Raw genomic sequence first — 13565 nt, 5'->3', positions numbered from 1 at the left:
GTTGGGTGGTAGAGGAACAGAGCTGCTGGGAGTGGAGGATTTGTATTATTGATTATTGATTTATTATTGGAAGAATTGTGGAGTGCGCGGTGCTTTGTGCACTAACAGTAAAGAAATTAAAGAAATTATTCTTGGTGTTTTAAACGTGTGTCTTGGATGTCTGTCTGGTGGGTTCAACGGGGCAACAGCGACCCCTAGCGTCCACAATAGGAAGAGTCACCGGAGACATGAATGTCACAATCTACACGCAAGTTAAAAATCACCAAGCAATAGCACAGCAGGATACAAAACACAGAGAGGTGAGCAACTCCACGAGTTCTGCCGAGAAGCCAGGCAACTGTTTGAGGACGAGAAACAAGTAACCAGTATGCCAGATACTCAAATGAGAAAACCATGTGAGCAGAAACTGGCTTGATTGTAAACTTCGACGAATATACAACTGACACGGCCGGTAGTATGTGGCTTTATGAGAGAACATTAGCAGGGTGGGACAGCCATATTTAGTCCAAAATAGTCACAAGGTTGTTACCAGGTTGTAGCGGGGCCACACAGTAGTAATAGTGTTGTCAAATGTTAGTACCAAGTGCGTTTTGTTTCCATCGTCCCGTTTGCCATTTGTGTGTGTGCGTCAGTGAATGTCGTCCCTGTAAATTACAAGGGGGACGAATGATGGAAAGAGACCGCAGCCCCAAATTGGAAAGCACCTGTTAACGATCAATTACATCCGCCAGTACTATTTAAACAATCAGGAGGAAACGGAGAGAGAAGGAGGAGGAGGAGGAGGAGAAGGATAATGATGATGATCACAATTCACAACAACGCATCAACGTACCTGCTGTTTACCACATCGCGCTTTTGCATCCAGTTTGTTTTTCATTCCGCCAGACTCACTTCAATACCCTCATCACGAGAGACCCTGGGGTCGGACTTCAACATCCACCATGCGCCGAGGATTCACGGTGAGGCTGCTCCATTTTGTTCCGGGAAATACAAAACACTCCACATACAGTGCAGCCGGAAAGTATTCCCAGCGCTTCATCACTTTTTCCACATTTTGTTATCTTACAGCCTTATTCCAAAATGGATTAAATTCATTTTTTTCCTCAGAATTCTACACACAACACCCCATAATGACAACATGAAAAAAAGTTTACTTGAGGTTTTTGCAAATTTATTACAAATAATAAAATTAAAAAATCCCATGTACACAAGTATTCACAGCCTTTGCTCAATACTTTGTCGATGCACCTTTGGCAGCAATTCCAGCCTCAAGTCTTGTTGAATATGATGCCACAAGCTTGGCACACCTATCCTTGGCCAGTTTGGCCCATTCCTCTTTGCAGCACCTCTCAAGCTCCATCAGGTTGGATAGGAAGCGTCGGTGCACAGCCATTTTAAGATCTCTCCGGAGATGTTCAATCGGATTCAAGTCTGGGCTCTAGCTGGGCCACTCAAGGACATTCACAGAGTTGTCCTGAAGCCACTCCTTTGATATCTTGGCTGTGTGCTTAGGGTCGTTGTCCTGCTGAAAGATGAACCGTCGCCCCAGTCTGAGGTCAAGAGCGCTCTGGAGCAGGTTTTCATCCAGGATGTCTCTGTACATTGCTGCAGTCATCTTTCCCTTTATCCTGACTAGTCTCCCAGTTCCCCATAGCATGATGCTGCCACCACCATGCTTCACTGTAGGGATGGTATTGGCCTGGTGATGAGTGGTGCCTGGTTTCCTCCAAACGTGACGTCTGGCATTCACACCAAAGATCTTTGTCTCATCAGACCAGAGGGTCTGAGAGCCCTTCAGGTGCCTTTTGGCAAACTCCAGGTGGGCTGCCATGTGCCTTTTACTAAGGAGTGGCTTCCGTCTGGCCACTCTACCATACAGGCCTGATTGGTGGATTGCCACAGAGATGGTTGTCCTTCTGGAAGGTTCTCCTCTCTCCACAGAGGACCTCTGGAGCTCTGACAGAGTGACCATCAGGTTCTTGGTCACCTCCCTGACTAAGGCCCTTCTCCTCCGATCGCTCAGTTTAGATGGCCTGCCATCTCTAGGAAGAGTCCTAGTGGTTTCGAACTTCTTCCACTTACGGATGATGGAGGCCACTGTGCTCATTGGGACCTTCAAAGCAGCAGAATTTTTTCTGTAACCTTCCCCAGATTTCTGCCTCGAGACAATCCTGTCTCAGAGGTCTACAGACAATTCCTTTGACTTCATGCTTGGTTTGTGCTCTGACATGAACTGTCAACTGTGGGACCTTCTATAGACAGGTGTGTGCCTTTCCAAATCAGGTCCAGTCAACTGAATTTACCACAGGTGGACTCCAATGAAGCTGCAGAAACATCTCAAGGATGATCAGGAGAAACAGGATTTTGAGCTTCATGGCAAAGGCTGTGAATACTTATATACACATGTGCTTTCTCAGTTTTTTTATTTTTAATAAATTTGCAAAAACCTCAAGTAAACTTTTTTTCACGTTGTCATTATGGGGTGTTGTGTGTAGAATTCTGAGGAAAAAAATGAATTTAATCCATTTTGGGATAAGACTGTAACATAACAAAATGTGGAAAATGTGATGAAGCGCTGGGAATACTTTCTGGATGTACTGTAGAGAAAAGCCAAGCAAAATGACACCTTTTATTGGCTAACATCTTGCCTGAAGAAGGGGCCTGAGTTGCCTCGAAAGCTTGCATATTGTAATCTTTCTAGTTAGCCAATAAAAGGTGTCATTTTGCTTGGCTTTTCTCTACATTCATAATGGCTAACACGGTACAACACCCTAGTACTATGGATGTACTGTATATAGATATATATATATATGGTGTTGTCACGTTGTTGCTTTGTTGGAGATAGATATATATATATATATTTGTTCTATTAATTTATTTTGCATTTTTTCTTGTTATTGTTTCATTTAATATAATTAATCACCTATTTTTACATATCATCTGTTTTTGCTTACTTGTTTAAACCGTTGATTGTGGGGAAAATTTTCATTTGTTAGAGGTACGGCTTGTTATTTAGATTCAGCTCAGTAGTTTATGCAGGCCACAGGTCTTGGAAGTGTAGTAGCCGGCCGGGTAAGGGGTCAGCCGTTACAAGGTTTCTGTCAAGCACAAAACATCAAATATCACTCTTAAAGTCCGCAATAAAAGCCGATTTACTATTTAGAGAGCGAACGATGAAAAGGGCAATTTTTGCATTTTGCATATAAGCTGGAAGATTCTGGTATTAGACATTTTAATGAAACGGACTGCAAGTACTCAAAATTCACAGCAGTGGACTATCCAGTTGTGACGTAAATATGGCGTCCAGATCAGGTCAACGTTATTTTCCGTGTGATAATAGTCAAGCTTCTGCGAGAGCACTTGGGGCAGCGGAGGATTCCCAAATGCCTGAACAGAAGGAGCGATGTCAGAGTATGGTGCTCAGTATGTAGAAAAGCATAAAGTTCCAAAAAAGAGAGAACTTTAGAGCCACAATCCAAGAGAAAACCCACAGGATTCAAAAAAGCAGACAGAGAGGCAAGCGGCAGACCATACAGGCAATAAATCTGGGGATTCGGTTTATCATCCACAGGGGAGAAGCGGCAGCCACAATGCACCAACATAATCTCTCGTAACCCAGAAGTCTATCCACTCTACAGGACAGTAGCAAGACCAGCTATGTTATATGGGCTGGAGATGGTGGCACAGGTGTCAGAGTTAAAGATGCTAAGATTTGCATTGGGTGTGACGAGGATGGATAGGATTAGAAATGAGGACATTAGAGGGTCAGCTCAGGTTGGACGGTTGGGTGACAAAGTCAGTGAGGCGAGATGGTGTTGGTTTGGACATGTACAGAGGAGAGATGCTAAGTATATTGGGAGAAGGATGTGAAGGACAGAGCTGCCAGGTAAGAGGAAAAGAGGAAGGCCTAAGAGAAGGTTTATGGATTTGGTGAGAGAGGACATGAAGGTGATGGTGTGAGAGCAAGATGACGAGGACAAGAAGATGTGGAGTCAACTCCTAATGGAGAAGCCAAAAAAAGAAGAAAAAACTAAAATTCATTTAAAGTTACTACAAAGTACTGTACTCTTGAAGATCTAGTGGGGAAAAAAGTGGTCCTTCAGAGCAGTGCCATAGGGGAACCAAAGTCTGCAAAGGAACCGTCCACATGAGAAAGTGTCAGAAAAGACGCTCATCTATGTAGACCTGTGACAGGCTCCATGAATTGAAGGTGATGGATTTGTGAAATTCCACAGGACTCTTGCTCTATCGATCCCACAGGCGCCATTCAGCTGTTCTTGATCTGCAGGTATCCTGCCTACTACACCTTCAACACTTCTGTTTCGTCAACATATTAGCAACTGTTTCAAAGCCCAAAGCACCAACTTTGTAGACAAAGAGACCTTCCCAGACTGAAGAGGCTCTTTATCAAGCGATGGCTCCATGAGGAACCCTACAAAACAGTAGAGGTTTCTAATTTGCTCGCTCAAAAACACGCCATCCTCATTCTTGCTCGACAAAAAAGTGACGCTGTACTCTCAGAAAGGAAAATAAACGGCGGACTGTTCTGAGCCTCGTCCTTCTGTTTCTTCGTGGCTGAGCTCTATCACATAATCAGAGTTTAAATTATTTCCTGTGTATTTTTCTTATCATGTGCTCACATGCCACGCCAGGCCATGCGACAGAAAGACCCTGAAGCCAAGCGCTATTTGGGATTGTGAATTAATTAGTGACCACATGTTGGAGGCCAATGGTGTGGGCCCTTTCCAGAAAAAAATAATCTACAGTTTCGATTTGATGAAAATGGCCACGCGGTGTAATCAGGTCAGACGTATCGTCACGTGTACGGAAATCTCACATTTGCATGTTTGACCAACACGTAAAGTGCGTCTCTTAAGATGTGCTCTGCGTTCGGGTGACAGACGGGAAATCAGAGGAATTCAGAGGAAACCAACCTACCACAATTCTGGGAGTTGTGACACAACACTCATCTTTAACCTCCATCATTGTGCAAAAAAAGTATAACCCAGTCTGGTAGAAATTACATTTTATGGGGTCGTACCACAAACTGGACCACCTACTGGCCCGATTACAAAACAGTCAAAATGCCAAAGAAGGAAAGAAAGATACAAAAAGAGAGGGAGAAGGAAAGAAGGAAAGAAAGAAAGGAGGAAGGAAAAAAGGAAAGAAATAAAAATACAAAAAGAGGGAGAAAGAAAGAAGGAAAGAAAGAAAAAGATACAAAAAGAGGGAGAAAGAAAGAAGGAAAGAAAGAAAAAAATACAAAAAGAGACAGAAAGAGAAAGAAAGATACAAAAAAAGAGAGAGAAAGAAATAAAAATACAAAGAGACAAAGGAAAAAAAGAAACGAAGAAGGAAAGAAAGATACAAAAAAGAGGGAGAAAGAAATAAAAATACAAAGAGACAGAGTGAGAAAGAAAGAAGGAAAGAAAGAAAGAAAGAAAGGAGGAAGGAAGGAAAGAAATAAAAATACAAAAAGAGACAGAAAGAGGCAGACAAAGATACAAAGAGAAAAAGGGAGAAAGAAAAGAAAAAAAGAAAAAGATACAAAAAGAGGGAGAAAGAAAGAAGGAAGGAAAAAGGGAAAGAAATAAAAATACAAAAAGAGAGACAGACAGAAAGAGAAAGAAAGATACAAAAAGAGAGAAAGAAAGAAAAATACAAAAGAGAGAGACAGACAGAAAGAGAAAGAAACAACGAGAAAAAGGGAGAAAGAAAGAAGGAAAGTTAAAGCTGAAGCCAAGCACCAGGTTTTCATCGGACTGGTGGTCCAGCTCCATAATGGCAAACAAACCCCAGTCTCTCCCTCCTCTGTCTCTTAACACTTGAACCCGTGTCCCTACTGATTCTTGCTCCAGTTAGGGTCCTGTTTCCCCACTGCTTTTGGGGTTTTTCACCCAAGAGGGACAACCCTCAGAAGCAGGTGGACCATGAATACAGAGCTGTGAAAAAGTATTTGCCCCCCTCCTAATCTCTTTTACATATTTCCAGTAATGAATGGCCTTACTTTCATGGTTGCACCCACAGCAATTTTTTAATGCATAAAAAAATAAATCTTAACTACTTATTTTTTCTTTTTTGCTGACAAAGTTAAAAAAAATCATAACTGACCTCACATTTCTCCCAAAAATCCCACTAGAAATTCACATGAACGCGCAGACGTCATAACTAGGAACTCTGGAAAATCCAATAGCATGCAAACACAAATCACACGACACCCTACTTATCAAAAACGAGCAGCTTCCAATGTCTGTGCAGACCCCGCCCTACCATTATAACAAAAACATAATAAAAGTTCTTTTTTTTTTTATATCTCATATGACCACAGGGGGCGCCACAGGGTCCTGACCTCAGACAGTTCCAAGTTCAATTAAACAGTAATTTATTAACAACAACTGGCATTTGGGGAAAGCACTCCAAAACTTTGTCAGGGAAACTTCACTTTTTTTTTTTGTTGTTCCTTTATGTATTTTAACCAACGGGCGGTTCCCTGCCTTGTGCCCTGTGTTGGCTGGGATTGGCTCCAGCAGACCCCCGTGACCCTGTGTTCGGATTCAGCGGGTTGGAAAATGGATGGATGGATAAACAAATTGATGGGTGAAACATCAGTCAAACAGGCCGATTTGGGGTATCTTACAGGGAAGGATTTGGATGTAACACTACCACTCACCCAACATCCATTTACACTAGAAGGGAGGAGCCATGATGTCACTCCCACCCGAGCCAACCAACACTCCACCCCTCTATTATAAAGTCACCTGATCATCAGAACCCATTTCAGACCAGACGACAGACTCCTGCCAAGAGGACCCCACTTACACGGAGGCCAAACTGACATCAACCAAATAACCTTGGACAAGTATACGAGACCCCTGTAATGCCCAAACTCTTCTCCCAATTTACACATCACATCTGTGGGAAATCAACTTTCTTCGAACTTCACACTCAGCAGGCATTACTTAACTTTTTTTTTAGTCTTGTGCCCACTTTGTGGCAAAGAAGGGGTTGTGTAATGGAGTGTCTTGGGGTCCTTATTCGCACCACATAAAATTAAAGATCATACAGAGACAATCCTTTGTTTGGGTTTGGCGTTGCTTGGTGTGTCCTGCAGTGGTCCTGTGGCCGTCCACATTGTTTCTCAGGTCTGTGTAATCAGACTGCACTTGGCTGCTCGAACCATCAGTGTTACCTGTAAGGTCAGTCTCGTTAGTCTCAGTGGTGGGATTTACGGATTGTACAAATTATCGTTTAAGCTGTAAATGTCGGATATCGTTCTCGTCAAAATAGCGCCTTTTGCTTCTCCATCATTAATTGTTTCCTTTTGCTGCACTACTGGGTTCTCGCATTCAGTGATTATCCATTTACTCGTGGCACAGAAACACGGCAAATGTACAGTCTCATAAAATGACCTACGAGACCCCCGTTCCGATCCCCCCCCCCTTCATATTTCTCTTTTTATTTACTGTAGGTCTGATTGGACAGATTTATAACCGTGAGGATCAAAGTGGGTTTGACGGGGTGAGCAGATGGCCATGGGCTCCTGTTGGGGACTCTTATTTGGCATGATTCTCTCCCATATGCAAAGACCCCTCCGTGAGCAGGACCCTGGGACGTGTGCCCAAGTCACCCTGATGGTAGGCCCGGCCAGGACTACAGAGCAGCTGAAGAGGCCATTCATGTTGCTGTTGTTGGAATGGCTGCTGCTGTGGGTGTCCATTACTGATCATCTTCCATCCATCCGTTCATCCATCCATTGGGATTATTAGAGGTTGTAGTTCAAGTTTGTTTGTTTGCCGTTATATAAAAACCACAGACAGTAATACGGTGTACAAAATACAAAGAAAATTCAGAGTTGGTGTAAAGAATCCATGGAAAACCTGGAAATCAAGACCCTGCCTAAGGTAAAGTCATCTCTGATGGGGGAATCACGTCGGGTTAGAGGGGGTCCTGTCATCGGATTGGCTGGCCCAGTACTGTCTCAGCTGTGGAACAGCCAATAGGGGGAGGCAGCTTGATGGCTGAGGTCTCCAGGATTCTGAACAAATCCAAATCATATTATGGGATATCATCTACTGTTGAATTCTGCTCTGTACTTGTCATATGTTTATACTGTATTGAGGATTTGTTCTGTTCTGTGTATTTTATTGTATTGACCCCCTTCTTTTTGACACTCACTGCACGCCCACCCTGCCTGGAATGGGGGTCTCTCTTTGAACTGCCTTTCCCAAGGTTTCTTCCATTTTTTCCCCCTACACGGGTTATTTTGGAAGTTTTTCCTTGTCAAGGCTGGGGGGCTGTCAAGAGGCAGGGCCTTCTTGTGTGAATTTGGGCTTTACAGAAATAAATTGTTTGTATTGTATATAAATGAAAGAGGACAGAGGTGACAAATCCGACATCCAACATGGCTAAAAATGGATTTTAGGATTTAGGTTAAAAAAAAAAAAAGACCTGGAAAGCACAGCATGGAGTCAGCACTTGAAGACATCGTGTGGGTTAAGAGGCAGCGATCTTCATGTTTAGCCAACATTATTCTGAGGGAGGAGAGGAGGTCGAAACAATGAAGAAATATCAAGTTTAGGATCGACCCCACACAGTTAAAAATGACAGGTGCCAAAAAGTGGTTTTTCAGAGCAATGCCATTAAAAATGTTCCCAAAAAAGGCATCCACGTAAATGTTCCAGAAAGAGCCTTCATTGCTTTAGATCTGTAACAGGCTCCGAAAGTAACCATGAAGAGAGAACAACAGTTTGACCTTTCTTTACAAAATGACAGGGTGGCTCCGCCCCCTGCTCGTGTCACTAGCCAATCCCCTGGGGCGGCTGAGCCACTCAAAGGACGTCAGGGCGCCCCTCCGTTAGAGAAAGCGAGTTGGTACATAGAGGAGCATGCGGGGCGCCGGCGCAAGACGGTTTGGTGTTTAGTTATTACAGACAGAAAATCAGTTACTTGAGCATTTCACTAAAACTGTCTATTGTAAAAACCAATGAATAAATAATAAAGCGTAGTAAAGGTGAATAATTAATTAATTACATTAACGCCTCGTCAAAAATATTATAAATTCCTTTATCCTCTAACTTGCATTCTATAATCGTTCCTTTTTTCGCATTTCTGTTCGGGATATTTTTCCCTTTCTCGTTTATTTATCTCTTTGTTCTTGATTTTTATCATGCGCAGCTCTTTTTTGTTCATTTTCTTTTTTTCGACATTCACTCTTGCCGCTCTCTTTCTATCGCAATGTAAAATCTGACGTTCATGAACAAATCATTTGCTTTTCGGGTTTGCCATTATAACAGATAGATAGATAGATAGATAGATAGATAGATAGATAGATAGATAGATAGATAGATAGATAGATAGATCTAACATACTGTATATAACCGACTGCCGTTGAAGGGCGAGTTAGCAGCACTGCGAGTGGCACGTGGTGTGACGGTGAGCGGACGTGCGCCGCAGGAGTGATGATTGGGCGAGAGGCGTAGAGGGGCGGGGTCAAGGCTGAACAACACGGACACAACAAAAAACTTTGAATATAACAGATTTTCCTTTTTAGCCGTTCTGGTGTGTGTTCAGACAACGTGTGCCTATCTCTAATATAGTGCCTTTCTTATAGAGCTCTCATATTTTTCATCTACCAAATGCGCAGCTACACCACCCAGATCTAATTATGCAATTATTGCATTGCATTAAAAGTTGCATAGTTAGATCCGGACCACCCTATAGTTATTCATCCATCCATTTTCCAACCCGCTGAATCCGAACACAGGGTCACGGGGGTCTGCCGGAGCCAATCCCAGCTAACACAGGGCACAAGGCAGGAACCAATCCCGGGCAGGGTGCCAACCCACCGCAGGCCCTATAGTTATTAATCTCTTTAATTAAAGAGCTTCTGTAAAAAGCCAAAATTTACCCCTGGGAACAAATAAAGATCTCTCCATCTGCCCTATGGTGCCTTTCACATCCATCTATGTATCTATTATATAGTCAGTCAGTCTTATTCTAACCAGCTTATTCCTGTCTGCTGGAGCCAATCCCAGCTAGCATTGGGTGCAAGGCAGGAACAAACCCTGAACAGGGTGCCAGTGCATCACAGGGCAAACACACACAACGTAGTGTCTCCGATTCACCAAACTTGCTTGTCTTTGGATTGTGGGAGGAAACCCACACAGCCACAGGAAGAACATGCAAACTCCACACAGGGAGTACCAGAGACGCAAACCCTGATCACCTTACTGCAAGGCAGCAGTGCTACCCCTCTATTATATAGTGCCTTTCTTATATCTAACTTTTTTTTTTACATCTGCCTATTCAACAGTACCGGTCTATAGAGTGACTTTCAGACATATTTAACAGCTTTTGCATCTATCTCTTAGATAAATTAATCAAAAAGGTACTACCTATCCATTATATAGTGCCTTTCACATCAATCAATTACAGGGTGCCTTGCTTATCTACACTGTAAAAAAATAATAATAATGTTACATTTACTGTAAAATACTGGCAGCTGGGGTCGCCAGAATTTTACCGTAAAAAAGTACGTAACAATATTTTTTGGTCTACTGTACACTTTAAAAAATGTTATTTACGGTAAAATACTGGCAGCTGCATTGCCAAAATTTTACTGTAATAAATAAAGTGACAGTATTTTTAGATCCACAGTATAATTTTGTAGTAAAAACTATTTGTTCTTTGCAACAATTCCAATAGAAGGGAATGTTTAACCATAACCAAAAATTCATGTTGTGTAATAAATATGCCAATCAATAAACAATATATATTGTCAGGGTCAAACCCCAGTACACAGCTTGCATCAGTAAAGTAACAGCAATCAATAGCAAACATGTACCATTTAAATTATACACATTGAAAACAATTCAGTGTTTAAAAGAAGTTATGGCACGTTGTCTGGTGGGGAAGTAAAGTTTGCTTTTGTGGTGTATGGTGTCCTACTTATCGAATACAACCCACCATAAATCAGTTTCCATAACCTCAAAAAACCTTCAGCACGCAGGGAATAATAAATCTGCTATCATAGTTTAAGTTTTTTCCCCCCCGACTATTCAAAGGTATGCGGTTCACCAGGAACAATATGGTAAAAGGGGGCGTGTCCTTATGCAAATATCGTAACCGATTTTACTGAAAAAGCGATTTACTGTTTTACATTTTACGGTTGTTTACCTCCGCTATTTAACAGTATTTACACTGTAAAATTAACAGATTTTTTCAGTGTGACTGTAATGCATCAATAAACGGTGTTTTGCATATTTTGAAGGTAGAAAAATATCGATTTTACGGAACTTGGCTGTAAAAAATAATGAAATGTATTGTTTAAGATATACAGGTAATTTTCAGTAGAACATAAGGTAACTTTCCTTTTTTTCAGAAAAGGTCTTTTACTTTCACCATTTACAGTATTTTTACCGCTAACTGTACTGACATTTTTTACAGTGTACCATTTCAATATTGCCTCTCTTTCTTTCCCTTGTATAGTGCCTTTCATTTCTCTCCCAACAGCTTTTAACTCTTAGATAGAAAGGCACTATATAAATGGCAGATACAAAAACTGTTAGATATGAAAGGCACTATATAATAGACAAAAAGGCACAAAGAGGCAGATGCAAACATTTTTAGATCCGAATGAAAGTCGCTATATAAGAGATAAAGGCACCACTGAATAGGTAGATGCAAAAAAAATGACAGCACTAGGACAGATCAATGGATGTGAAAGGTGCTATAAGATCGACAGCGCCTTTCACGTCTCTCTATTTGTGAAATACAAACGAGTTCCCGATATTAAAAAGGACTCTTGCTGCATACAATCACACCGCTAAGTTCAGGTCTCCTTCACCCCCGAGTATTCTGCCATGGATTCAAGTTTCTGGCTTGTCACAAATATTAGGAACCTCATAATAATAATAATAATAATTCTTTGCATTTATATAGCGCATTTCTCACTACTCAAAGCGCTCAGCAATTGCAGGTTAAGGGCCTTGCTTAAGGGCCCAACAGAGCAGAGTCCATATTGGCATTTACGGGATTCGAACCAGCAACCCTACCAATTGCCAGTGCAGATCCCTAACCTCATCAAAGTCCAAAGAACCAACTTCATATGCCAGAATGAAATGGCTCTTTGTCATGTAAAAGTGCAACGAGGACCACACTAGCCAGTCAAGAACCATCTACTTTTAAGAGCGGAAATAATCTTCTTAAATGGAATATTAATACACAAATATCGACTCTTAACGGTAAGCATCCTTCGTAAACTCCGACTGTTTAAAGTGGTCGAGGACCTCCTGTGGTCCGTTTATCGCCGTCTGATCAAGTCGCCTGTCGCTCATCTCTTTCAGATTCCAGGTCTGGTTCGGTGGTCTGACAAGCCAACAGTTCAAAAAGCTCCAGCAGACGACCGGACCTTTAGCTGAAGCCATCGGGGCAGACGGAGGAGATGCGGTAGTGCGAGTCCACAGAAAACTGGAAATCGGCACCCTGTATGACAGGCGCCCACCCATTCAGCATACAGGACTTCGCTTCTGTAAACTCAGGGGAGGACACACACAAGCCCCTGCAGAATTTCCTATCTCCGTCATTTTAGTAAGAGATATCGGAGATTAAAATCGACTCAAACAGCAAAGTTTTTTTTTTTTTTTTTTTACACATTCAACTCGTTTTAAATGCATGACGGGCTCAGTCAGGGCGGTGAGGAACAGCAGATGGGCGCCCACCCTGGAGGCACAAGGCAGGCTCCCACCCCGGCCGGTGTCATTTCACACTCCTCACAGTCACACTAAGACATGGGATGAAAACGGGAGCCCCCGATGATGCAGACGCCAGCAGAACAAGCCAACTCCGTACAGCGCGTGCAGTTCGAGCGCCGCATCAAATGAGCCGGGTACGTAAAGCTCATTGTGGGTTGGTAAATGTCCCCCACAACAATCCGTCGAGGAAGTTCACTAATAAAAACGACCTGTAATTTGTGTAACGTGCGGACGTCTAATAAAGAATGCATTTCATCAAGCAGTACATTGCAATAAACAAAATCTACAGAACAAACACAAAGAATACGTCATATTAAGATAAAGCACACCCGAACTAGATTACGCTGGTCCGTAAAAGTTCTGGCTTCTTTTCCTTGCTATCCGTGCAGGATAACTTAAATATTCTTAAGAAAGCCGCCCCCGGTGGCACCAGGTGCTGCAATTGCCTTCAGGCAAATTCGGGAGCTTACCTGCCGAGACACGATGCTGTCCTGTTCCGGCCGCAGCGCCCACCTGTGTCCCGACTCCGGCGGCGCTATAAACTCAACTTGAGAGGCGAGGGGCTGAGTGGCTAATGAGGACGTAGACGCGCACGTGCCGGGGCTCCGAGCGCCCTTCTCCCGCTCGCCCCTCCCTCAGTCGCCTTTTCTGGCTCCTTTGCCTCCTCCCCTAATTAAACACTTGTATTTCGTCCTCTGCGATTGCAAAAGTCAATGAAATGTATGAATATGATCCATCTATCCATCCATTATCCACCCCGCTATATCCTAACTACAGGGTCACGGGGGTCTGCTGGAGCCAATCCCAGCCAAC

General features: G+C 42.7%; 1 protein-coding gene across 1 annotated transcript in view; it reads right to left on the bottom strand.

Annotated features, from left to right (window-relative positions):
- LOC114664078 (collagen alpha-6(VI) chain-like) overlaps positions 1-13362 on the bottom strand; it is a 353886-nt gene extending 340524 nt beyond the window's left edge. Inside the window, exon 1 of the mRNA XM_051936115.1 lies at positions 13223-13362. The gene's annotated coding sequence lies outside the window, so the exon portion shown is untranslated. The remainder of the gene's footprint in view (positions 1-13222) is intronic.
- Between the last annotated feature and the right edge of the window lie 203 nt (positions 13363-13565).

The sequence above is a fragment of the Erpetoichthys calabaricus genome, chromosome 13 (genome assembly GCF_900747795.2).
Source record: "Erpetoichthys calabaricus chromosome 13, fErpCal1.3, whole genome shotgun sequence".
NCBI classification, from domain to species: Eukaryota; Metazoa; Chordata; class Cladistia; order Polypteriformes; family Polypteridae; genus Erpetoichthys; species Erpetoichthys calabaricus.
The sequence above is the reverse complement of the archived record's forward strand: the minus strand, read 5'-3'. Positions and strand labels throughout refer to the sequence as shown.